The sequence below is a fragment of the Patagioenas fasciata genome, chromosome 6 (genome assembly GCF_037038585.1).
Source record: "Patagioenas fasciata isolate bPatFas1 chromosome 6, bPatFas1.hap1, whole genome shotgun sequence".
In the NCBI taxonomy this organism is placed as follows: domain Eukaryota; kingdom Metazoa; phylum Chordata; class Aves; order Columbiformes; family Columbidae; genus Patagioenas; species Patagioenas fasciata.
In genome coordinates, this window is record NC_092525.1 from 39,348,609 (window position 1) to 39,361,557 (window position 12,949).

At 41.8% G+C, this 12,949-nt stretch overlaps 1 long non-coding RNA gene across 1 annotated transcript; it reads left to right on the forward strand.

Moving 5' to 3' along the window:
- Positions 1-7,313: 7,313 nt before the first annotated feature.
- On the forward strand, positions 7,314-12,711 carry LOC139828238 (uncharacterized). The gene is made up of 3 exons (XR_011739615.1): positions 7,314-7,453; positions 7,960-8,077; positions 12,273-12,711. It is a non-coding gene; the product is annotated as an uncharacterized lncRNA (long non-coding RNA).
- Positions 12,712-12,949: the final 238 nt, after the last annotated feature.

A 12,949-nucleotide genomic window follows, 5' to 3' on the forward strand; every position in this document is an offset into this window, starting at 1 on the left:
GAGAGAGCGAGTAAACAAACTGTCAGGAAAGTCATAAAAATAACACGTGCAGACTCTAGTGAAGAGCTATTCTATTCCATTCTATTCCATTCTATTCTATTCTATTCTATTCTATTCTATTCTATTCTATTCTATTCTATTCTATTCTATTCTATTCTATTCTATTCTATTCTATTCTATTCCATTCCATTCCATTCCATTCCATTCCATTCCATTCCATTCCATTCCATTCCATTCCATTCCATTCCATTCCATTCCATTCCATTCCATTCCATTCCATTCCATTCCATTCCATTCCGCATTATAACCTTCCTGGTGAGGAGTGTGGGATACTGACCGCAAGTGTCACAACATTCAGTGAAGGGTGGGCACAAACTAGAGAAAGGGGTGGCTGTGAGACAGTTTTGCGTTTATGGATTTTAATTATGTCATTATTGAAAAAGAGCTGCTATAATCGGATGCTTTGGACTATAAATGTTCGTAACATTGTAATTGGACTAATAATAATTATTGGATTAGGCTGTCGAGACTTTAATGAGACTATCAGGGAAGTCTTGACCCTGCATATCAGACGTGTTCCTTTGGGTCGGGGAGGGTGTTGGTATGACTGCCCACAAAGGCTCTTGTAAAATCTGGATGCAACAGTGTATATGATGCATAAAGGGCCTTTTTTGTGATCTTTTTAAGACGAAACAGAGAAAGTGGTGCAACTGATTTATTAAAACTCATTATGTGACAGTTACAAGAGGTTATTCAGATGTTAATGTTGTGACCCATTCCTCTAAAACAGGGCGATTATAAGGCTAACAGGGAAGAAACACCTAGAAGAACCTATTGAATACTTCGTGTCTTGATAGATCTTATCTGCTACAGCTGTTTCATAGGATGGGCTTTAAAATTCAGCTACACGTTGAATATTCATGGTAATGTTGAAGACTATATACCTTTCAGCAACCGGGGAAAAATGGAGTATGGATAGTGGAAAATCTTTCTCTGGACTGAAGGGAATTCTTTTAGGTGGCGTGTATTTCATTCCAGCTGATTGCTATTGCACTGCTTCCTGCAAAGAAACTGCAAATCCAGCTGTAGAAATTTCCTTTAAAAAGGTAGCCAAGGTGAAGCAAAAAGGCTGGAGGCAACTGGCTTTCAGGAGATACATTTAGGTAGGCTTTGGGTAAAGAAAGAGAGAAGGATTGCTTGAATTCTGCCTGAGATAAGGATCCTGTGGGGATTTTTGGTGCTCAAACATCTGGATGCTGTTCTTAAAATGGGGTAAAAAGCAAGCTTTCAGGAGATACGTTTAGGTAGGCTTTGGGTAAAGAAAGAGAGAAGGATTGCTTGAATTCTGCCTGAGATAAGGATCCTGTGGGGATTTTTGGTGCTCAAACATCTGGATGCTGTTCTTAAAATGGGGTAAAAAGCAAGCTCCTGTTTTTAGTAAATACATGAGGAAAGAAGAAAGTTATGAAGGAGAAGCTGCCGTCCCAAAGTATTGGATGTCTTCTAGCACTGTGACATTCCAACAGGGTCGCAGATCCAGCCAAATCCATTTGTTTTCAGGCAACAGAGAGTTGTTCTTCCTATTCAGAAAGATACAGGTTGTAATTTATGGGCAAGCTCATTGCTGAGTTTTAGTGAAAACTGACTCTGATGTGAAAGCCACTTCTGAAATAAAACGAAACAAAACCACAGAAACCAAAGCGTGTTTTCAAAACGAAAACAGCTTTCAGATCAGATTTAAAAAATGATTAATGAAAATATCCACACTGAAGAGCTTCACACGTGGCTTTCTAATATGTTAAAAAATTCCAAATGTCTGTTTCTTGATCTCATTTTCTTTTCACAATGATGATTTTCAGATGTTTTGTTACAAGAGCTGATGTTTTTCATCTCTTCTCGTCAGATATGAGACTTCAACAGGTAGCCAGGCAGATGAACGTGCCTCTCCCCTTCCTGACTGCTGACCCTGAGAAAATGGAGAAAGAAGATTCACCGTTTCCCTTCCCTGGGTTTTCAGCGTTTCAGACTGTTGTGTACCATGGTAATTAATACAATTGTCTTCCTCTTAGGAAGGGGACAAGTTTGCGGTTCAGAACTGCAGCGCAGAAATGCTGAAGCATTTCAGTTTGGCACAGTGGTAGCGAGATTTCACTAGGGCTGTTTAAACAGGCGTATATCTATAATTTTTTAAACAAGGGCTAGGATGGTAAGGGCATAACCTTGTTTTCTCCTTAAATCTGTTTGCTTTGCTAATGGTGAATGTGGAGCCACAGTGTCCTGCTGTGGAATTTCCCCCACGTCCACTAGATGTTGGTGTTGCTCTGTAGAAATGCACTGCAGCAGCGACGCTGAATTCCTCACCAAACCTCTAACTGAACCTGAGGAGCTCTGTGTCAAACCCGTCCCCATCCCCAACAACCTCCCCGCTCCGTAATTTACTTTTTAGATTGTTCCTGTCACATCAAGAATTTACAAAATTGTCACTTAAGAGTGGAAAGTGACAATTTTCCTTTGAAATCTCCTGGTTGCGGGGACCTCTCCTGCCCTTTTCTTTGAGCACATTAAATGCATCCAGTACATGGCAACAATTTAAAGAGCAAAATAGCAAAAAGTAAGGCTATCATTTTTAACTGTTCTGTGCGTTTATGACATAAATCCTGTAAAGAATTACTGAGGAGCTTTGCATTTCTCTGTTATTAGTATGGGGATTAAAGGAATATGCTGTGAAGTTCGTAATTAATTTTAACTTTGGGTTCTCATGTTTTTTTCCTTTTTCTTCTTGTTTAGCACTTAAGAAAAATGATTTTTAAGAGGATTGTTATGTCTTTGCTTCTCTTCTGTCCTGTTCATCCTCCCTCTTTGCCCTTGTTTATCTCACAAGCTTGACTTGTACCCTGTTTCCTTCCATCTGATTAGGAGACCTTCAGTAAAAGATGCTGGTGCAGAAAGTAATGAATAGGATTTCAATCGACCATCACGCTGGAGAGTTTAGGGTGGGTGAACCATTCACATATCCTGCTGAATGTCCCCAAGATGTTGCAGGCTGTCTGCGAGCTCGGGAAGGTGATGCTGCATTGGTTATCCTTAAATGACAAATCAGTCTGCAGCCAAAGTGTTTGCAACAGCAGCAACTTCTCAGGTCGTTCAGGGAGAGATGGTGGTTGGATGGTGCTTGTTTCAAAGCTGTTCAGCAGCTTCAGGCAACAGCCACAAAACATCTCCCTCGTCAGCCACAGAAATGATCTGAGGCTGGAACAGCTCTGCTGGGAGGACAGGCTGAGAGAGCTGGGGTGTTCAGCTGGAAACGAGAAGCTCCGGGAGACCTTAGTGTGGCCTTTCTGGCCTTAAAAGGGGTTGATAGGAAAGATGGGGACAGACTTTTTATCAGGACCTGTTGTGATAGGACAAGGAGTGACGGTTTTAAACTAAAGGAGGGAGATTCAGACTAGATTTAAGGAAGGAATTGTTGGCCCTGAGGGTGTTGAGAGCCTGGCCCAGGTTGGCCAGAGAGGTGGTGGATGAACCATCCCTGCAGACATCCCAGGCCAGGCTGGACAGGGCTCTGAGCAACCTGAGCTGGTGAAGATGTCCCTGCTCAAGGCAGGGGGGGCACTGGGGGAGCTGGGAAGGACCCTTCAACCCAAGCTACCCTGCGATTCTGTGATACTATGATTCCGTAGTTCCGTGTGTGTGGTGTAAAGCCTGTGGTCACAGGTACGTGTTTTCAGAGGAAAATGACAAATTTCTCCAAGTGAATCCTGGTGCATTTCATTCTGTTCCCAGTTATTTCTGCATGCACTATTTTAAAATGTTTACATACACCCTAATTAACCTGAAGTTGTGGCCGAGCAGAGCAGTGATGGTGATCCCTTTAGCAGGATGCCTTGGTGCAGCTTTCTCTTCCATCTGAAAGGTTTTCAACCCAGACCTCCAAATCAGCCTTTTTTTTCTCTCTCTTCTGCTTCCTGAAAGTTTAATTTCCCTTGGGGAATAACCTTAACATGACTATTAGTTGGTGCTCACAGATGTGGTGGTACCAAGGGCATTTAGTTTCTTAAAATCTTCGAAAAGGACACCAAAAAACGCACCTACCAAACAGTTCAGCTGGGTTACCAGCCCAAAATAATCCGTATTTGCGCGGGTGAGAGAAGTGCTGAGAGTCACCCTCAGCAAGAGTGAACCGAGGATGTGGACACGTTTCTCTGATACATCTTTTGTTTAGGCAACACTTTGTGGGGTGCTTGTCCCAGCATAAAATACTAAAAGTGTTGAAAACCCTTCGGTTTCTTCTCTTTTAAGATGCTCATTCCTAGTTTTGTTACCTGGCTGAAAATCTGATTCTGTTCTGAACACTCCTGGGAAAAAAATATATGTAAAACTGCTGGATCTCTTCCCATCACCAGTCATTTCCTTCTCTCAGAAGATCACGGAATATATGAAAGAAACTAAAATGGAGCAATTCCGAGAGGCTCGTTTATATCAGAAGCACTTCCCTTGTGTCCTGAGTGCTTGTCCCACCTGTGTCTGATTGCACAGTGACGTGGACACCTGGACGCGCTGAGACCAGCACACCTGTGCTGCTGGATTCACCCACAAAGTCCCAATTACCCCCAGAAGAACAAATGGAGTGATTTTGGAGACAGCCCTTTAGGGATGCAGCGCCATGAGCCTTTTTCAGATTGTTTTTCTTTTGCGTTTACTGGATGTGGCTGTTCCACATCATCCCAGAGGGCATTTTATCCAGGGTGTAAATATGAGAAGATAAATAGTTGGATATTTTGAAGTTGTGTGCTTTCATGTAGCTGCTTTGGTATAATTTCCATTTGGTTTGGTTTGTGTCAGGAATTGGATGGGAATTTCATTGCTACAGATGGTGCCTTGACAGAAGACTTTGGTCTAGTACAAATGGAACTGAAATTTCAAATGATGCCCACAGGCTTAAATGAAGAGAATCCAAATCAGTAATGCAGCAGGTGTTGGCCATTTGTAATTCCTGTTCCCTCGTTCAAGCAATATCAAGCTTTCTATCAGTTCTGGGACTTGGGCAGCTTTGGCTCTCTTGAATCAGGCCAGCAATATTTTTTATTTTCTCGAAAAGATAGTCTGTCTGTGCATAGAATTTAACTAGGGTTCAACCTGAGTGTTGGTCAAGCCTTTATTGACTTTCCTTTGTCCATCCTTTTTATAACAGAACACTTTCCACTTGAGATGAACATATTGGGCACTTCTACTTAGCTTCATCCTCATTTAAAACTCCCTGCAGTTTGGTTTCGATGGTGACACTGGTTGGTCTGCAAACTTTAGCTGGGCTATGCACATTATAGGTATGAAAGAACAGAGTTTCTTACAACCAGAATCAGCCCATGGCAGATAATATTCGCTCACAGTTGACCTCAGTGATAATAATGGATATTTTCTGAACACTGTGTTTCTGTTTAGAAGTCCCCCTACAGCAATTCTAATTGATAGGAAAGAACATGTTTCATTTAATAAACAGAGAGACAAGTGTCTGAGGAAATATTCTGACTATTTAGTTTAACTTTTAATAAAAAGAGGGTATAGAACATATATCTTTCTTAAAAAAAAAACCTTAAAAAAAATAGATATTAAAATTTCTTGTATCTTATGGAAATGCCACCATCAGAACCCTTAATACGCATGAATCTAATCTTCTGCCTTGATTTTTTGGTGGTTCTTGTATCTTTGGCCTTTCTCGTAGATTGATTGGTTAAAATTCAAGAATCAAGTGCCACAGATAGATTCCCCAGATTGGTGTGGACAGATCATGATGAAATATTCTATTGACTTCTCTTGTGGTTCAACTAAGAAGACTGAAGTCTTGGACTCTTTCTGTGTGAAGTGAACTCCCCAGAACTCTGATTTATCAGTAGGCTATTTGAACCATGTGCACCAAGGTGTTGTTAGCTCTCCCATAATACTAACAGACGTACGATTTTATGTTTAGAGGAGTATTTAGTATTATGTATTTAGAGGGCTTTACCTGGGCTCCTGAATGGGGGGTGTTGGACTCTTCTCCCGAGTATCAAGTGATAAGAGGAAACGGCCTCAAGTTGCGCCAGGGGAGGTTGAGGTTGGATGTGGGGAACAATTTCTTCCCCAAAGGGCCGTGGGGCTTTGGAACAGGCTGCCCAGGGCAGTGCTGGAGTCACCATCCCTGGAGGGCTGGACAGACGGACATGAGGTTCTCAGGACATGGGGCAGTGCCAGGGGTGGGGTATGGCTGGTCTTGATGATCCTGATGGTCCCTTCAACCAAAACGATTCTGTGATTCTACTCAGTGATTTTGAAGATGAAGCCTTTCTTTATAAGTGATGGTTTCTCAGTCGTGTTTTCCCCTGCCCCATTCTTTGTTTCATTTGCAAGTCTTAGCGATGGTAGGATGGAAAGTTTTCTTTCCTCATATCGCTAATAAAAACATGCAAACCAACAATTCATCCTGCTGAAAAAACCCCTTCAGTTCTGTGTCCTTTCCCCTTCAGTGGGATTTCAAGAGCTGCCATGTAGCTGTGTAGCAGCTGCCATCAAGATTTTTTGATAGTACTGGTTACTTTACCAAAGCACTCATGATAGCCATGCACAGAGGGATTGTAGAGTGTCCAGCCTTGGATGTATTCAAAAAACATCTGGATATGGGCCTGGGCAACCAGCTGTAGGTGCTTGAGCTGAGGGGTTAGACCAGGCGGCCTTGCCAACCTCAGCTGTTCTGTGAATAACCCTGAAGTTTCGGATATCCATTCTTTAAATCCCCAATTTTTTGGTTTAAGTATGTTCACCTCTTACTTGTGCTCTCTGAGAAGTAATTAGAGGAATGAAAGCTGATGACCCTGGGTGAAAGGCTACATGTTCCTCTGACCTGGTTGACATACACATGAGCTAACTTTGGAAAAAAACCAGCCCCCCTGCTCCACCAAACAATTCCTGCAGCTCTGAGGCACAACACAGATTTTAGTTTGCAATCCCTTTTATGCTGCAGAGACTCAGAAATTCATGACGACATCCTGGCTTGCTCACATCTACGAACTGTGTGCTGGTAACTTTAAAACCAGGTCTCAGCCTTTTTGCAAACATTTGCTGGAGGGGATGTGTGCATCTGGGTAACAGTTGTCTAGGAGGTTTTTGTCTGTGCTGCTTCGTGAGCTGAAATTAGTACGGTTAAACTGATTATGGGTTATGCTGTGTGGTTGCAGCTGTGATGTCCGTGTTCAAACCCAAATCTCTGTCTCATTGAGGTGTGATACTCTAATAATTCCATGAAATGTGTACATAAAATCTGGTTCTCCACAGGAGGAGCTGCATCTTGCGAAACAACATGTCATGTAGCCGTGTCCTCCGAGGAGCCACCTCCACCATGGCCATGCAGTAGCCAGGCTACTCAGACGTGCAAGGCTAAACACAGTGCAGGGCTGGAGTCCAGGCCCAGTGGAAACTTCAGGTAAAATCAAATACTTTGCAAACTGCTTTGTTTTGTATTGCCTCGTATGTAGTTAATTTGAAAGAGATAGATAACAATAGCTTTTTAATCGCTCTAGAGATGATCCTTTTACTCTTGAACCCCCCCTAAATGAAGTTAAGTTTACTGTTTCCACCATGGCCTCATATTGCATTATTAGCTTAGAAAAATTCTCAGGTGTCATAATTAGAGCTTAGTTTTCTGTGTAGGCTTGGTTTTGCATAACTGGAGTGAAGAATTGAATACATGATAAAGTATTTCACCGAAAAATGGCCCCAAAATGACGAAGATGAGGATTGGTTGAATAGCTGTTGTGTTCCAATATGGGTTGGTTTTCCAACATGCTCCATTTGTCACCTATGCATGGATGCATTCCTGTTAGACAAAGGGCATTTCTTCCCAGTGCTTTCCAGTGATCTGTTGCTACTACAGACAGGCTTTCTTCTTCAGACAGCTATCACCGCTTGGATTCTGGGATTTTGTTGCAGATACAGAAAAAACCTGTCAACACACTGAGAAAATCAAGGCACGCAGGGTGGAGAGAAGTTTTCCAAGGGATGGAGAAGCACACGCAGTGGGGATCAGTGCAATGAAGGAAAAATCATAGTGAGTATAAACATGGAAATAAAAGCAAAATATAGCTTGAGATTGCCCAAGAAAGTGAAAACAAGAATATCCTGGAACTGGTAAAGGAGACTGACTGGTAAGGTCAGTGCGCATCTGTGTAGACGTGGGATTCACTGTTTAATTTTTATTCAGTGAGTCTCTGCCATTTATTATTCAGAGGAGACTATGCAAATGGTTGACATTAGCATTTTAAAATATAGTCATGTTGAACTACTTGAAAAGAATACACCGAAGCCTATGAATGCAAAAAAGAGTTTTTCTGATCGTTCACCCTTATCCCATTGTTCCTGATATTTGCAAATTATTTTGCATGAACATGGACAGAAGAGAATGTCTAATATTGGAAATCGTCACTGTGGAGCTGTTTTTCCCAAGCTGTGCTACCAAAGGTATTTGTTTACCAGGGGGATATTCATCCTTAAATGCCTGATATGCAGTTGAAAGATTAATCAAAAGTCTCTGTGGATTTCCTTGTGGACATGAAAAATGTCCTACAAGGGATGACGTGAATTTGCCATCTTGCCAACAGTCTTACCTCAGAATATCAAAGCTTCACCTACAGACTAAAATAGCTCCCTATCGCTATACGTTATTTCAATAGATTTTATTAGTCCATATGAATTCCAGTCCTCTAGAGAAATGGAGAATAATGGTCTGGTGCAACCAATTTGGAATAATTCCTCACCTCTTACATCAGTTTTGTGGAAAGCCTACCTTAGGTACAAAGTTGCATAAGTACACGTATGTAGTTTTAACCCATGTAGAGTTGGAATTTAACTACTCTATAGGTCTTATAACACACGTTTAAACACGTGGTAAAACAGATGCAGGAGTTGTGCAGAGAGCGGCCCACTAAAGGAGTGGAGCTGTAATCCATCGTTCTTAGCTGTGGGCTTGCAAATCAGGCTGAAATTGCTTTCTACCGTCTGAATAAATGGTTCATATAAATCCGTTGCTCTGTGTTGATTAACTCAAAGCATAAATCGCTGAGCTGGCCTTTATTTGCATAACCAGCGAGCATTTTTCTTGAAAGAGCAAGACTTCAGAAACGCTACCTGGTGCTCGATATGTTGCTGTCGTACTAAAAAATGCACTCGAAAAACACAAAATCCCTAAATAACCGGGATGATGAAAGCTCTAATTTCCGAGACGAGGGGTGGAACTGACGAGCAGACGCCGTTCAAAGTGGTTACCCTGTCGTGGTTGCAGATACAACTCACAAAAGGACAGAACCGCTGACCTACATCTCTTTGAGTTTAAGTATGTTGACGAGTAGTTCAGATAAACGAGGATAAAGCTCCTTTAATCTGCCAGAATGTGATTTGATTTCTTGATGTTTTAAGAAGAATTCCTCCTCTTTTGCTCCGTTAAAACGAAGTTGCCAAGGTAACGCGGAGAAGGAAAAGTGTTCCCGGGCCTCCGCGGCGCTCGGCGCGACTCGGTGATGTGACAAACCGCGGTGGGCCGGGGAAAAGCCTTTCCCTGCGTGCTTGGGTTTATTTTGCTGAGTGCTAAAGTCTGCAGAACTGCAAGATAAAATAAAGGATGGAGAAATCAAGCTTCTTCACTACTGCGTGGCTTTTATCTCGTCCTAAGTGTGAGGGTCTTAACAGCCCCATTTTCCTTTGCATTACAAGCTATTTTCTATGCTTAATCTCCTTCCAATTTCTTAGCAGTTGCTTAACCTTTTTTTTCATGACATGGAGGAAAATCAATATAAAAAGTTGATGGCTCAAATTCAGTTTTATTTTTGGAAAAGCCTTAAAAAAAGCGATAAAGGAGGCTCTAGGTTGAGGCTGAACACCACCCCATCCTTGCAATGCTTTATTTTTAGCAACTCCTGCTCTGGGCATTGCCACTAATACCTCAGATCGGATCTCATTCTCGAAGACAAAGAACTGCTCAGGCTGGCTCTCACAGGGACCATCTTACGCTGAGAAAATCTTTAGACTTAATTAAGACAGTTTTATCATTCCCGTGGACTTCCAGAGTGGCACAAAAAGGCCCTATTACCGCTCGGGAGCTCTCACTGTTCTAATCCAGTGGTATGAAGGAGAGGTTTATTTCAATGAAGGTAACAACCCTCTCCGAGTGAGACCGGTTCTGTGCAGAGCTGTGGATTATTCCTTTATCTCCTCTAGAGATACAACTCCAAAACTTACTGTACAAATAATTATTTTTACACCTCCAAAGTGGTACTAAATTCAAGACCTCAATTGAGTTTACCTCTCGTAAGGCTTTTTTTATTTTTATAACTGTTTAACAAGAAATGTAAAGATCTGCATGTGATCAAAGCGAGCCCCCTGATGTTTTATGCAATGTGTCTGCCTTTGACTAGAACAAAAAATAGATCTGAGAGTACTTTAATCTGTTGAAGAAGGACTGTGCTCACAGTGTGCATCAGATCTCGAGTGTTTGAAGTGACTTAGGATTTTCTCATCTGACTTGACATTGTTTTACTTCATTGTTCGTGTATTTAAGATGAAAGAAAATCGTTACTATTTTAAAGTTAACACAAAGAAAGTAGTCGCGATCAACACCAAAGCTTTCCAGGTCCTTGTCTGTTGCTTTCCTGGATGCTTTTTTGAGTGGCTCATTGTATAGTTTTTATGTACAGTTATATATTTATGTTAAACTACTAGTATACTGCATTATGGTACTAAAGGACTGGAGGAAAAATCCTGTTTAAACATCCCAAACTCTTTCAGGTCTTCACTTTGCTTTGCAAATGTGGGCTTAGATACTTGCAGAAAGATACTCCGAGAAGATTAATAGTGTGTTCTGCTCTAGACTGGATGTTACACACCAATTGGGCAAGAAGCCTTCACCAAAAGCGAGAAAAGTGCAGACTTGAGAAGCTTGCTGCTGGCTTGAGATTGCTCAGCAATTCTTGTCCAGTAATCCACGTCTGTTTTACGCAAGAGGAAACCTTTGTCTTCCAACTTGCCATATGGAGCAGCACTGATGCACACTTGTGAGATTTTCTTGGTGTTTTGAACGTTGTTACAAATTCTCAGGAGTCCTACTTGCCGAAAGATTGATTCAGCACATGGGCGGTTTATTTCCAGTCTTCGGTCCTTCATTCAAACCAGTCATTTCATCCCGAAGAAATATTTTTTGCCAAATCCTTCCTTGAAAGTTGTATTGAAAAGTTCTGCTCTCGAAAGACCTGCAGATCTTATTTCTCCTCTGCGACTGCCAGTGTGAGGACTTTGTCTTGCCTCAATCAAAATCTGCTGGAAATTCAGTTGCTGAAGTAGTTTGTTCCAGATATGGCTTGGAGAAAGAGAACAGAGAAGTACTGGGGGATGCAAGTTCCTTGAGCTGCACAATTATAATTACAAAAAGAAGAATATATGAAGAGCCATTAAATTTCCTACCCTGCCCCTTGTCTAGGGAAGCGGATCCAGTGAGCTTTACCGTTCCTGTTTTATCTATTTTAGCTGTTATTACATAGGGCTTTTAACATGGGAATTCTTCCCAATCAGGAAGTAATTATAATCACAGGCTGAAATATTTAATGGAACAACAATCACATTTTTATTTATTTTTTATTGCAAGCATATGTTTCTCTCTTGAGTTTTGAAACATGTTGCTACATCCTCTTCAATCACAGAAAGGAATGAGCCGTGACATTTCTTTTTAATGAAAATGCTGATCTACTGTTTATCTTCATAGAGCTAAATGAAAAGTTTCAAAGACCGACTCGGTTGAATACGTTTATGGTTTAGTCTCTGAAATGTAGTGCTTTTGAGAAGTTGGATATCATTTTTGTGTTTAGGCTGATTTTTAGAAGCAGGGAAGGGCTCAGCCTGCTTAGTATTTCATCTCTTCCTGGGTCTTCAGTGACTTGTGATAAATGGTTTTATGTGGTAAGAAAACCTGAGTGTTGAGTTGTGCAGCGTGTCTGTTAGGAGTGTTGAAAACAATGCTTTCCTGCCAAAAGGGGAGCAGCGTTCAGCTTTACAGAAGGGGATGGATCATCCAAGGTGACAACTACTGCGTAGCTTGCTGGTGTTGGTTGGTTGGGTTGGGTTTGCTCTGGTTTTTAAGCTCTTCTGGTATGGTTCCTATTTTTTGATGGTGGGAAATATATTAGAGAGACGAAACCTGTTTTTCTCAGCTATCCCTCAATGCAGAAGAAATAGTTGGTTATTCTCTTCCTCTTCTACAGAAAGATCATGTCCCTGACAGCTCCCCCTCCCATCCTTCTCCCCTGCTGGTGCTTCTTGGGAGGACGGCGAGGATCAGAGGAAGGATGGTGTGGATCAGAATGGTGGAGATTAGAAGGACGGTGGGGACCAGAAGGATGGTAAAGGTCAGATGGATAGTGGGGACCAGAAAAATGGCAAAGTCTGTCCTCTCTCCACATACCGAACCAGCTTTGGACTCTTTGGGAACTGGGACACTCCAGGACATGCTCTTTTCTTCCTGTCTTGCTACGCTGTTCCTTGTTGTGCATAAGGGGACAATGGCAATGCCACATCATTTCAGCTCCTGTCACAGTGACATCGGATCTCTCAGACGAGCCCTGTTCCTTAAGATGTTCCTAGTTGGTTTAAAAAAGCAATATTTAAGTGTTTGGCAGTAGCTGATGTTCTTCTGCTTGCAGTAACGGCGTTGAATCCATTAGTGCCACCGCACTTGTTCAGGGGCCGCCGTGAAGAGTGCTATTAAATACCTAACGTTCACTGGCTTCTTCACACAGAGTGGGTTTTCAATAAACAAAACATTTACCTCGATAATGATCCAGCAGACACACACTGTGCCAAATGACTGTTAAAAGTAATTTGTGGTTGGTGTGGGAAAATTGCCATCTTGAAGTTGCACAACAATGCCGCTTTTAACGGC